The sequence below is a fragment of the Macrobrachium nipponense genome, chromosome 27 (genome assembly GCF_015104395.2).
Source record: "Macrobrachium nipponense isolate FS-2020 chromosome 27, ASM1510439v2, whole genome shotgun sequence".
NCBI classification, from domain to species: domain Eukaryota; kingdom Metazoa; phylum Arthropoda; class Malacostraca; order Decapoda; family Palaemonidae; genus Macrobrachium; species Macrobrachium nipponense.
Genome location: NC_087216.1, coordinates 20,994,872 through 21,006,068, shown reverse-complemented (window position 1 = coordinate 21,006,068; position 11,197 = coordinate 20,994,872). Strand labels below are relative to the sequence as shown.

General features: G+C 53.4%; 1 pseudogene; it reads right to left on the bottom strand.

The window, feature by feature from the left end:
* Positions 1-9,657, bottom strand: part of LOC135200620 (uncharacterized) — a 65,144-nt pseudogene extending 55,487 nt beyond the window's left edge.
* Between the last annotated feature and the right edge of the window lie 1,540 nt (positions 9,658-11,197).

The following is an 11,197-nucleotide window of genomic DNA, read 5'->3' as shown; positions in this document are numbered from 1 at the left end:
AGGAGAGAGAGAGAGAGAGAGAGAGAGAGAGAGAGAGAGAGAGAGAGAGAGAGAGAGAGAGAGATTTACCATTAAGGAAAAATTAAATCTTCCTTTATTTAATCGTCCTTCTCATAAGCGGTTTATAAGAAACGCCTCCTTAGTTACTATATAATCCATCCCCTTAATGATGGAACAAAGTAATCAGTAGAGACGTTGCCGCTTTTCCTTAATCCCATTCAGTGGCCGCCAGTTAACGTCGTTAAGATCTGGAGATGTGGCAGAGATTTTTATTATTATTTTTTTTTTTTTTATGAACGCAGCTATATTTTCAGGGAGAGCACGCTAAATATAAATGAATGAAAGTAAAGAGGTAAGAGGGAAGTAGGACTAGGAGAGAGAGAGAGAGAGAGAGAGAGAGAGAGAGAGAGAGAGGACAATGTAGATGACCATCGCTATTGTGACACCAGTTCGCATAAATAATTCAATTATTGGGTCTTTCAGACGTGTCTTTTCGTATCCAGTCTGAGATACTGCTTAAAGTTCCCCTCTACGGTAGGGCGGGGGGTGTGGGGTGGGGGTGATGTTAGGTGGGGCAACCCATCAGATTTTGAAGTTATGAATCTGTTCTGACTTAAGTCGAAATCATTATTATTCAAGTTTCCTTTAAACCAGTTCAAAATAATCAAAGCTGAGTTTAGATAGTTCACCTAGGTTAAGTTAAGGACGAAGGCAACGCCAATTACCTACAGCTCTGGGAAGGAGTAGTTGATTGTTTTTGTTTGTTTGTATGGTGTTTTTACGTTGCATGGAACCAATGGTTACTCAGCAACGGGACCAACGGCTTTACGTGACTTCCGAACCACGCCGAGAGCGAACTTCTATCACCAGAAATACACATCTCTAACCCCTCAGTGGAATGCCTGAGAATCGAACTCGTGGCCACCGAGGTGACAGACCAAGATAATACCGATCAGTGACGCCGAAGGTATTGCTTAAAATTTGGAAATACCTGACTGAAAACTCAGCTACCTGTAATCAAAGGAAAGGAAAGGTATGGTAATGACAGATAATCTCGAAAACGTACCCTAGATGTCGTGGATAGTGTTGGAAAAAACGAGGATAGTGACTCATTCTTCAGGAGTATTAAGAACGAGAAGTTTTTTTTTTTCTTTTTCTTCATACAGCCAGTCTGGAAGGTTTCCATAAGAAGGAGGAAAGTTTATCGGCTGAAATTTGCAAGATGATAGAACATTAAACAAACAAAAGTTAATTCACACAATACGAAGTTTCGCGATCAGCATATTTTTCGCGGAAATCAAATGGCCTCCATTGTCGAGAAGACGGGATAATCTGGGCATCTTTCTGGTCCAAATTCCAAAACTTCTTTCAGCAATTCCGAGAAAGTTTCCCCCTTTCGCAACTTCTATAGATCTAGTCGAAATGACGAGGCAACGGGATTGACTGCCGTGGATTGTGTAGCCTTTAATGACCTAGCAGCGGTCAAGGGAGACTATATTTTATTAGCCGAAGAACGTCTGGCTCTTTGTTAAAGTTACGAGAATATATCGCCCATTGTTTGCAATGAACGACCCCATTGGAAGAGTTCTTCTTCTTCTCTAGAAGTCAATTTATGGCGCAACTTCCTCTGTCCTTTGCGGTTATCTGTCAGGGCGGAAAGAAAATTCACGTCTTGCCAGCGGTTTCTTGGATTTTTGTGGAAGTTTTTCCTTATTTGGGGGGCATCTTGCATTTTGTTGATCATTCCTTTGCTATGGGAAGAATGGCAATTCATTTGGTACCAGTTGGTGGTATTTACTTTGAGTTTTCTTGAATGCTTTCTCGAATTTATTCTGTACACTTTAGTCTCATAGAAGAGGACGAATACAGATGCATGAATGAATAAATAAGCACTGGGCCACTTACAGCCACTCAGCTCTCAAGACAATGAGAAGGATTTGCAGCAAGATATAGAAGAGCCAGAAAGTAAAGTAAATGAAATGCAAAGATCTACGAGTAAATGTAGAACTGAAAAAAACTCTACAGTTGCACTAAGAAGTAGCAGTTAGAAGCGTTGGAGAGCAAGACTGAAGAAAGGAGACAGAAATGGAGGTAAAGTAAAAGGCTAAAGATTGATGGGGCTTTAGTGCATATCATTTGCATAAATGTAACAGTCACACTCAACCACACACGTATATATATATAGATATATATATATATTATATATAATATAATATATATATATATTATAAAAACGCTCCGTGTATTTATATGTATGTACTGTAATATAATTAACTGCTTAGGTCAACATGGACACGAGAGATTTTTCACAGAACGGCCGTAAGTCATATCCTCTGCATATGAAATTACACTTCATAATTGCAGTAGAAACGTTTAATCAAAGTTAGTAAAACTGTTATGAGTCATATATTCTCAGAACTAATTACTCCTATTATTACTATGCTGTTGACTAATAGCTATGACTGTCACCATTTGCTACGTACTATTAGGCCTATCCTGCCATTAACATTTAGGCGAGGCATTTTGAGTAAAAATAGAACGAAAAGCTCATTCTGAGGGTCAAAATGCATTTGGTATCCTGCTAGATTCTAAATACAAAAATTTCAATGTCAAATGACGTGAAAAATACTAAATCTAGCATTAAAAATGCTATTTAGGCACACTGGGGTCGCCGTTACTGTGGATGGATTAGACCCGTTGGGTACGACAGTTGCAACATGAAAAATGGCAAATACCAAGTGAGTATTGGCGTGTGACTTTACACGATTAAAGGGCAGAGGATGGGATTTTCACACAAGTACATATATGCAAGGTTAAATCTAGGTTCAGCAAATAAGAATGACTTAATCGCAGTTTGGCCGGCAGGTAGCACATGAAATTGGAGGGAACGCGCATGATTTTAGTGCTAACCTCATGATTTTGGCGCCAATAAAAAAGTTACTTAGTTTTGATGCAGGTAAGATATCAAAGTACACAAAAGAAAGTGAGAATTACTTAAAATTACCCCACTATTAATAAACTCTAATTAAGTGGCACATACACTGTCTGTTAAGAGATTCAATTGGTGCAAAAAAACTAGTTCCTAAATGCATGTACAGTAGTAATCATAATTTCTTCCGCATCACCACTTTAAGTAAAGGAAATAATTTTTTTTTTATCTAAGAATTGATTCTAAAAGAGGTAAAACAAAAACAAAACTGTATTTAAAATGGTTCACGTGAAGTGAATAGCCAGCAACTCTTCGTTACCCGTATTACTACGCCGTGTGTGCTCTGCTAGACTGCTATATGCAAAGTGCACACCAGTGTTGCCAAAGTGCGGAGAAACGACCAAAAGTGCGGAGAAGATTCGAGGGGGAGTGACGCAGAGCTGAGGTCTGCACTCCTCACGTATGCGGCGCTGTAGGTCCGCATATATATTTATGCTTTTAAAACTTTTTTTCCATCAATGAAAAATGATTGAAATTATATGATATTTTTGAAAGTACTAATATTTTTGAAAAATTAACCATTTTCACTAGTCTCGAGTGTTCACGCGCCAATATCAAATACGATCATGCGATTGTCAATTAAGAACTGATTTTGACAACAGCATATGACGTAACCCAAACGTGATGTTTTAAAATGCATTCATTCTTTAGGTCCTAGCAATCTTCAATTTGCGTTTGTAATTTCATATATATATATATATATATATATATATATATATATATATATATATATAAACATACATATATAGTTTAGTAAAATTTAATTAATTTGTGAATTAATCTCAGGGCGTGAAGGCTGACTTCCATTATTGTAAACTTAGTCATGTAAATGAGTTTTTATTTTATTTATTTATTTATTTATTTTGAGAAAACAACGGCAAATATGCATTAGCCAATTGCATTAGTTGAAGTGATTTAACTGATAATAACCGAATAAGTTTCGAAATAAGTATGCTAGGAAGTGGAAATTAACACTACACATCCCGCTGCGGAGCTATAATTTCTCGGTGATGTGCGGACTTTGCGGTAACCCTGGTCCGGCATCGCATTACAGACGACAGGCCCCACTGGCCATGTCCGGTGCTGCACCCAGACGCGATTGCAGTTGGCCATTGCCTTCAATACGTGTCTTCACACTATGCGATTGTTTCCTGCATATAAGTGCGACAGCAGTAGACTTCCACAGTTCCACTGCTTCTGGTGATGGGGTGCATTGGGTATTGAAAACATTTGAGGGATATAAATAGTGTTATTCCCGTTGCTGAATAACCACTTGTTCCATGCAACGAAAAAACACCATACAATAATAATAACAATAGTGTTATTCGTAAATAAGAAAGAACTACAGGTATGGATTGCTTAAGTATAAACTACTGAGAAATGATTTACTAAATGATTTGCTGTTTTTTTCATTAAGGTTACATTTACGTTTTGATACTGAAATTATTAGAAGGTTATCGGCAGATTATTGATATAAAAGAGGACTAAAAGCTTTTGATTTCGATATATATGATTTTTTTAGAAGTTTTTATAGTTAACACTTACGTTTTACTTACATTAATTAATGAAACAGAGATATGGATTTTTTTTTATATCAAAGTAAAAGATTTGTTTTTATATAGATATATCAGTTTATACTTTTGATAAATAGAGATGTTTCAGCTAACACTAGTTGTTTTCATTTCTCCTTTTTAATTTCTATATGGAAAAGCAAATTTACAAGGAAAGGTCCATATTATTTCCTCTTACTTGATGGAAACTGCAGTTGTTGTGCTGGCGAAATATCATCTTGAATGTCGTATTTCTTTTAGCGACTGGTCATGCAGATGTGACAAGAGTTCCTCAAAGGTTTTGTTTTAGACAGTTCTGAAGTAATTGCAAAATTTATCATTATCTCTCTTCAGCTCCTCGAAAATTGTGACAAATGCACCGTACAAGTGCCTTTGTGTATTCAAAGGGTGTACCGAGTGAATTCTAGGTTTTCTCTTCTTTTTTCTCAAATGTAATAAATAAAGACAATTTTCTCTCCTGTATACGTAGTCACCACCACAGGCTGAGAGCAGACTGCAAGCGCTTGTCAAAAATTGGGTCACTTTGTGCGGCAGTCGGACAAATGTACGATTTGCGCAATATTGTGTCGCATTTAGATCCGGCACCGCAATCGTATCTTGGTGCGACTAGAATCGCATAGTGTGAAAGGGCCCGATTCAGCAGCAGAGGGAACGAACTATTGTGCGCGACAGTACCATGTATGGCTTATCTAATCCATGGAGATGGGTAGAGATGTTTAGTGCCGGAACTACTAAAAACAATTTTAGCTGCTCCATTTATTGATGAACTGTGCTGATTGCTCGTGAAAATATTCTTGAAAAGTCTGTTGTTATTGTTAGATTGAACGTACGACGACTGCCTGTACTTTATGCACATTTTCAAAGTAATATAAAGTAATTTACAATTTACACTAAAGACAAGTTAAAGTTCGGTAAAGAGACTTCGTTTCTGGGAAATTGCTTTCTCGTTGTAACAGCCTATTAACGAACGAATAATGAGACCACAGGAGCTCGAAATGATTTTGTTTGAATTAGTATTTCTTATTAGGCTTCCATCATGCAGACGATCTAAAAAGTCACATTTGAAGTTATTTTACATGGTGTTTTGTATACTTCGTTCATTGTTTACCTTGGCGCGTTCGTTTCAACTTTGTGTGTTCATTCTGATTGGGCCATCGCCCGCCCGTCCCGGGGAGCCAGGCGGGCCCCGTCGGGGGTGCCCCGCCCCCGTCCCGGGACGGCCAGGCGGGCCCGTCCGCGCGCCGTCCGGGAGCCTGGCGGGCCCGTCGCGCCCGCCCGGGACGGCCACGGGCCGTCGCCCGCCGTCCTGGACCCCTCGGGCCCGTCCCGGGTGACGCCTGCCGTCCCCGGACGCCAGGGGGGCCCGTCCGACCCGGGAGCCCGGGCCCGTCCGCGCGTACAGGCGCCGTCGCCCGCCCCCGTCCCCGGGGGGCCAGGCGGGCCGTCGCCCGCCCGTCCCGGGACGCCAGGCGGCCTCGCCCGCGCCGTCCCGGGACCCAGGCGGGCCGTCGCCCGCCTCCGTCCCGGGACCGCCAGGCGGGCCGTCGCCCGCCCGTCCCGGGACGCCAGGCGGGCCTCGCCCGCCCGCCGGGGACGCCCAGGCGGGCCCCGTCGCCCCGCCCTTCCCGGGACGCCAGGCGGGCCCGTCGCCCAGGCCCCGGGACCCGGGACCAGCCCAGGGCGGGCCGTCCGCCCGCCCGTCCCGGGACGCCAGGCGGGCCCCGTCCGCCCGGCCCGCCCCCGGGGGGGGCGCCAGGCGGGCCGTCGCCCGCCCGCCCGGGACGCCAGGGCGGGCCCGTCGCCCGCCCGTCCCCGGGACGCCAGGCGGGCCGTCGCCCGCCCTCCCCGGACGCCAGGGGCGGGCCGTCCCACCCGCCCGTCCCGGGACCACCAGGCGGGCCCTCCCCGCCCACCCGTCCCGGGACGCCAGGCGGGCCGTTCGCCCCGCCCGTTCCCGGGACGCCAAGGCGGGCCCGCGCCCGCCCCGTCCCGGGACGCCTGGCGGGCCTTCCCCGCCCGTTCCCGGGAGCCGGCCGGGCCGGGCCGTTCCCGGGACCCCGGACCCGTCCGCCCGGGCCCGCCCAGGCCGGGCACCGTCGCCCTCGGCCCTTCCCGGGACGCCAGGCGGGCCGTCGCCCGCCCGTCCCGTGGACGCCCAGGCGGGGGCCGTCGCCCGCCCGTCCCGGACACCAGGCGGGCCCTTCGCCCGCCCCTTCCCGGGACGCCAGGAGGCCGTCCCGCCCGGCCCGTCCCGGGAACGCCAGGCGGGCCCGTAGCCCGCCCCTTCCCCGGGAAGCCAGGCGGGCCTTGCCCGCCCGGGCCTGTCCCGGGGTTACGCCAGGCGGCCGTCGCCCGCCCCGCCCCGGGACCCCGGCGGGCCGTAGCCCGCCCCCGTCCCGGTAACAGGCCGGGCCCGTTCCCGGGACGCCCAGCGGGCCGTCGCCCGACCGTCCCGGGACGACCAGGCGGGCCGTCGCCCGCCCGTCCCGGGACGGGCCAGGGCGGCCGTCGCCGCAAGGGGGCCGTTCCCGGGAACGCCAGGCGGGCGCCCGTCGCCCGCCCGTTCCCGGGATGCCAGGCACCGTCGGCCCGGGCACCGGTCCCGACCCGCCTTTTGGCGGCCGTTTTTCGTTTCCCGCGCCGTTCCCGGGGAACGCCCTGGCGGGCCGTCGCCCGCCCGTCTGGGACGCCAGGGCCGTCGCCCTGCCGGGCCCGTCCCGGGACGCGCCCCTGGCGGGCCGTCGCCATGCCCGTCCCGTGGATGCCTGGCGGGCCCGTCGGCCCGCCCCGGTCACCGGGACGCCAGGCGGGTGCGGCCTGGGGGCGGGGGGCCGTCGCCCGCCCCCGTCCCGGGACGCCAGGCGGGCCGTCGCCCGCCCGTACCCGGGACGCCATGGCGGGCCGGTCGCACCCGCCCAGTCCCGGGACGCCAGGCGTGGGCCGTCGCTCCGCCCGTCCCCGGGGACGCCAGGCGGGCCGTCCCCCGGCCCACCCCGTCCCGGGACGCCTGGCGGGGGCCGGTCGCCACCGCCCAGGTCCCGGGACAGACCCTGGCGGGCCGTCGCCCCGCCCGCCCGGGACGCCTGGCGGGCCGTCGCCCGACCCGTCCCAGGACGCCCCTGTCGGGCCGGTCGCCCGCCCGTCCCGGGACCTGCCTGGCGGGCCCGTCGCCCGCCCGTGCCCGGGACGCCCTGGCCGGGAGGTCGCCCCTGCCCGTCCCGGGACGGCCCTGGCGAGGGCCGTCGCCCGCCCGTCCCGGGGACTGCCCTGGCGGGCCGTCGCCCGCCGCCCCGTCCCAGGGACGGCCTGGCGGGCCCGTACCGCCCCCTGGCCCAGGCCCGGCCCGGGACCGCCTGGCGGGCCGTCGCCCGGCCCGTCCCCGGGACGCCTGGCGGGCCGTCGCCCGCACCCGTCCACCGGGAACCCCGGGGGGCCGGGGGGCCTCGCCCGCCCGTCCCAGGGACCGCCTGGCGGGCAGGGACTGTCGCTTTGACGCCCGTCCCGTCCCTTGAGAACGCCGGAGGGGGGCCTCGCCCGCCCGTTCCCGGGGGACGCCGGCCCGGGCGGGGCGATGGCCCGCCGTTGCCCTCCGGGGACGCCTGGAGGGTCCCGTCGCCCGTCCCCGTCCCGGGAAGGACCTGGCCTGGGCCGGGTCCGTCCCGCAACCGCCCGTCCGGGACGCCTGTCGGGCCGTCGCTTCCGCCGTCAAAACCCTGGGACGCCAGGCGGGCCGTACGCCCCCGCCCCGTACCCCGGGACAGCCAGGCGGGCCGGTCGCCCACCTTGCCCGTCCCCGGGACGACCAGGGCGGGCCGTCGCCCTCCGCCTGTCCCGGGACGCCAGGCGGGCCGTAGCCGCCCGCCCGTCCCGGGACGCCTGGAGGTGCCGTCGCCCGCCACCGTCCCGGGACGCCTGGCGGGGGCCGTCGCACCCGCCCCGTCCCGGGACGCCTGTCGGAGGGCCGTCGCTTCCCTGCCCGCCCGTGCCCGGGACGTCCTGTCGGCCTGTCGCCCGCACCTGTCCCGGGGGAACGCCTGGCGTGGGCCGTCCGCCCGCCCGTCCCCGGGACCGGGAGCCTGGCGGGCCGTCGCCCCGCCCGTCCCGGGACGACCTGGCGGGCCGTCGCCCGCCCTGTCCCGGGTACGCCCTGGGCGGGGCCGTCACCCCGCCCGTGTGGGGTGGACCCGGGACGCCTGGCGGGGCCAGTCGCCCACGCCCGTCCCAGGGACGCCGGGGGGGCCGTCGCCGCCCGTCCCGCGCCTGGCGGGCCCTGTCCCGGGGCCCACGGACCGTCCGGGACGGGCCTGGCGGGCCGTCGCCCGGCTCCCATCCCGGGACCGCCTAGGCGGGGCCGACGCCCGCCCATCCCGTGGGACGGCCTTAGCGGGCCGTCGCCCGCCCGACCCGCCCGGGACGCCTGGCGGGCCGCGCCCGCCCGTCCCGGGACGCCCGCTACCTGTCGCCCGCCCGTCCGGGACGCCTGGCGGGTCCGTCGCCCGCCCGTCCCGGACCGCCTGCGGCCCCTCCGCCCGGCCGTCCGTCCCGGAAGGGACCGCCCGTCCCGGGGACGCCTGGCGGGCCTCGCGCCCGTCCCGAGACCCGACCCAGGCGGGGGCCCTTCGCTGCCCGTTCCGGGCCCCACGCCAGGAGGGCCTCGCTCCGCCCGTCCGATATGCCAGGCGGGCCTCGCCCGCCCGTCCCGAGAATGCCAGGCGGCCTCCGGGGCCCGAGCCCCCCGTTATCCCGGGACCCGTGGCGAGCTTTGCCCGCCCTCCCTATTAGAGAGTAACAACCTCTGCTTAACCTTAGAACCAGATAATATGCCACTGAAGCCTTTTCATTCTCCCAGGGCCTTCTCTCAATCCTCTGCTTCTTCTTTAACGATGCCAGAATCTTCTCTTGAATCCTCTCCTTCTTATCCTTGCACTCCACAAATCTTCTCTGAAGTCTCTGCTTCTTCTTCTGACGCTCCCTGAATCTTCTCTTAATCCTCTGCTTCTCCTGGCACTCCACCAATCTTTTCTCAATGTTTCCCTTCTCCTGCCCCTCCCCCAATCTTCTCTCTATCCTCTGCTTCCAATCTTGCCACTCCACCATCCTTTCATTTTCCTTTCCCTTTCACCAATCAATAAAACTCTTACAAAAACGTTTTATACTTATTTCCAGATAACTCTTTCATACCTTCAACCATTAACAAACCAACAAATTATTACATATAAACATCAAATCTTCCATATAGTACACTTCAAAACTTTCATCAAATACAAGCCTTTACTTTTCTCAATCATAAAATCAAGTATTGCACTTCACTCTTAAAATCCATTCCAAACTAAAATCAATTCTAACACATGCATTTATCAAACAAGTCCTTTCAATTCCAGTTAAACTCCAATTATTATCTAAATAACAAAATTTGCTAAAAAAAATTCATTGTGTAAATGAAAATCGTACTTTCTAGATAAACTTTATTGATTTCAATAAAAAAAAAAAAAAACTTTCCATACAACAAACATCCTCCTCAAATTTTTCACATCTGATCCCTCTTCACAAGGCCAGCTTAGACTTGGTCGCTCCATTCCTTGAACATGGACAGCTGCTCCTTCATTTTCCACTTCTCCTTCTCCACGCATCTCTAATTCCCAGGCAGCTTCTTCACCTGGCAAACCAATTTCTCCTTCGCTCCTCGCACCTCTCCAACCTCATCTTCCAACTGGTCGTTCCGTTCGCCCTGAACACCGCTCTTCCTATCCAGCCACTTGAAGCCATGATTTCCTTCCTCTAGGAGGCACCTCAGCTCCTTTCTCTTCAGTTTTGCAACCTCAACTTCACAATGGAGTCCACACCTTTCCTTCCTAAGGTCTTCCACTTTCTTCTGCAGGAGCTCGAACCTGACCTCGGCGTCTTTCCTGTCCGATTAGCGCTTTTCGGTCGCGTCTTTTCGTTCCTGGACGAGCCTCGCCATCCGCGCCGCTTCTTCGCTCTATATCTGCAGGTCCTTCTCCTTCTGTCGTAGCAGTTTCTCTTGCCTCTCAACCTGCCAGTTTGCCTCTGGCAATTGCACTGTCGGTTCCCTTCATCCTCTCACATAGGGCATCTTTGTGTAATCCATCAACTGCTCATTTTCTTCTGTTGTCTTGACAATCTTGTCTTCCAGCTGCTGTTTTTCCATCTCACTTGATCCTTCTCCTTCACAAACAACGTCTCACCTTCGAATAAGTGGGCCCTTTCTTGCCAGGCCTGTTCTTGCAACACCTCCTCAGTTATCTGCATCACACGAGTGCTTTCTTCCTTTCCGCCCGCCGCCAGAATCTCTTCATTGTAGTTACAAGCCTCTTGTTGCACAGCTCAAAAATTATCCTGTCCAAGTTCACCTGCTGCTCTCTCTGGTACTGGATGGTGTCTCGCAAGGCCGAAATTCTCTCCTTCAATTCCATTTCCTTGGGCTCTTCACCTCCATCATCAGGAATTACGAGGACCTCACCAGTCAATAGGCAGCCTATAAACAACATCACTATCCTTGCGTCACACTTCTCTCCGTATTTCAAACAACATCTACACAACAACGTCACACAACAGCTGCTGCCAAGGCCAGGTAAGGCCACATTTTCTTCAAACTGGAATACCCCATTCATTATCC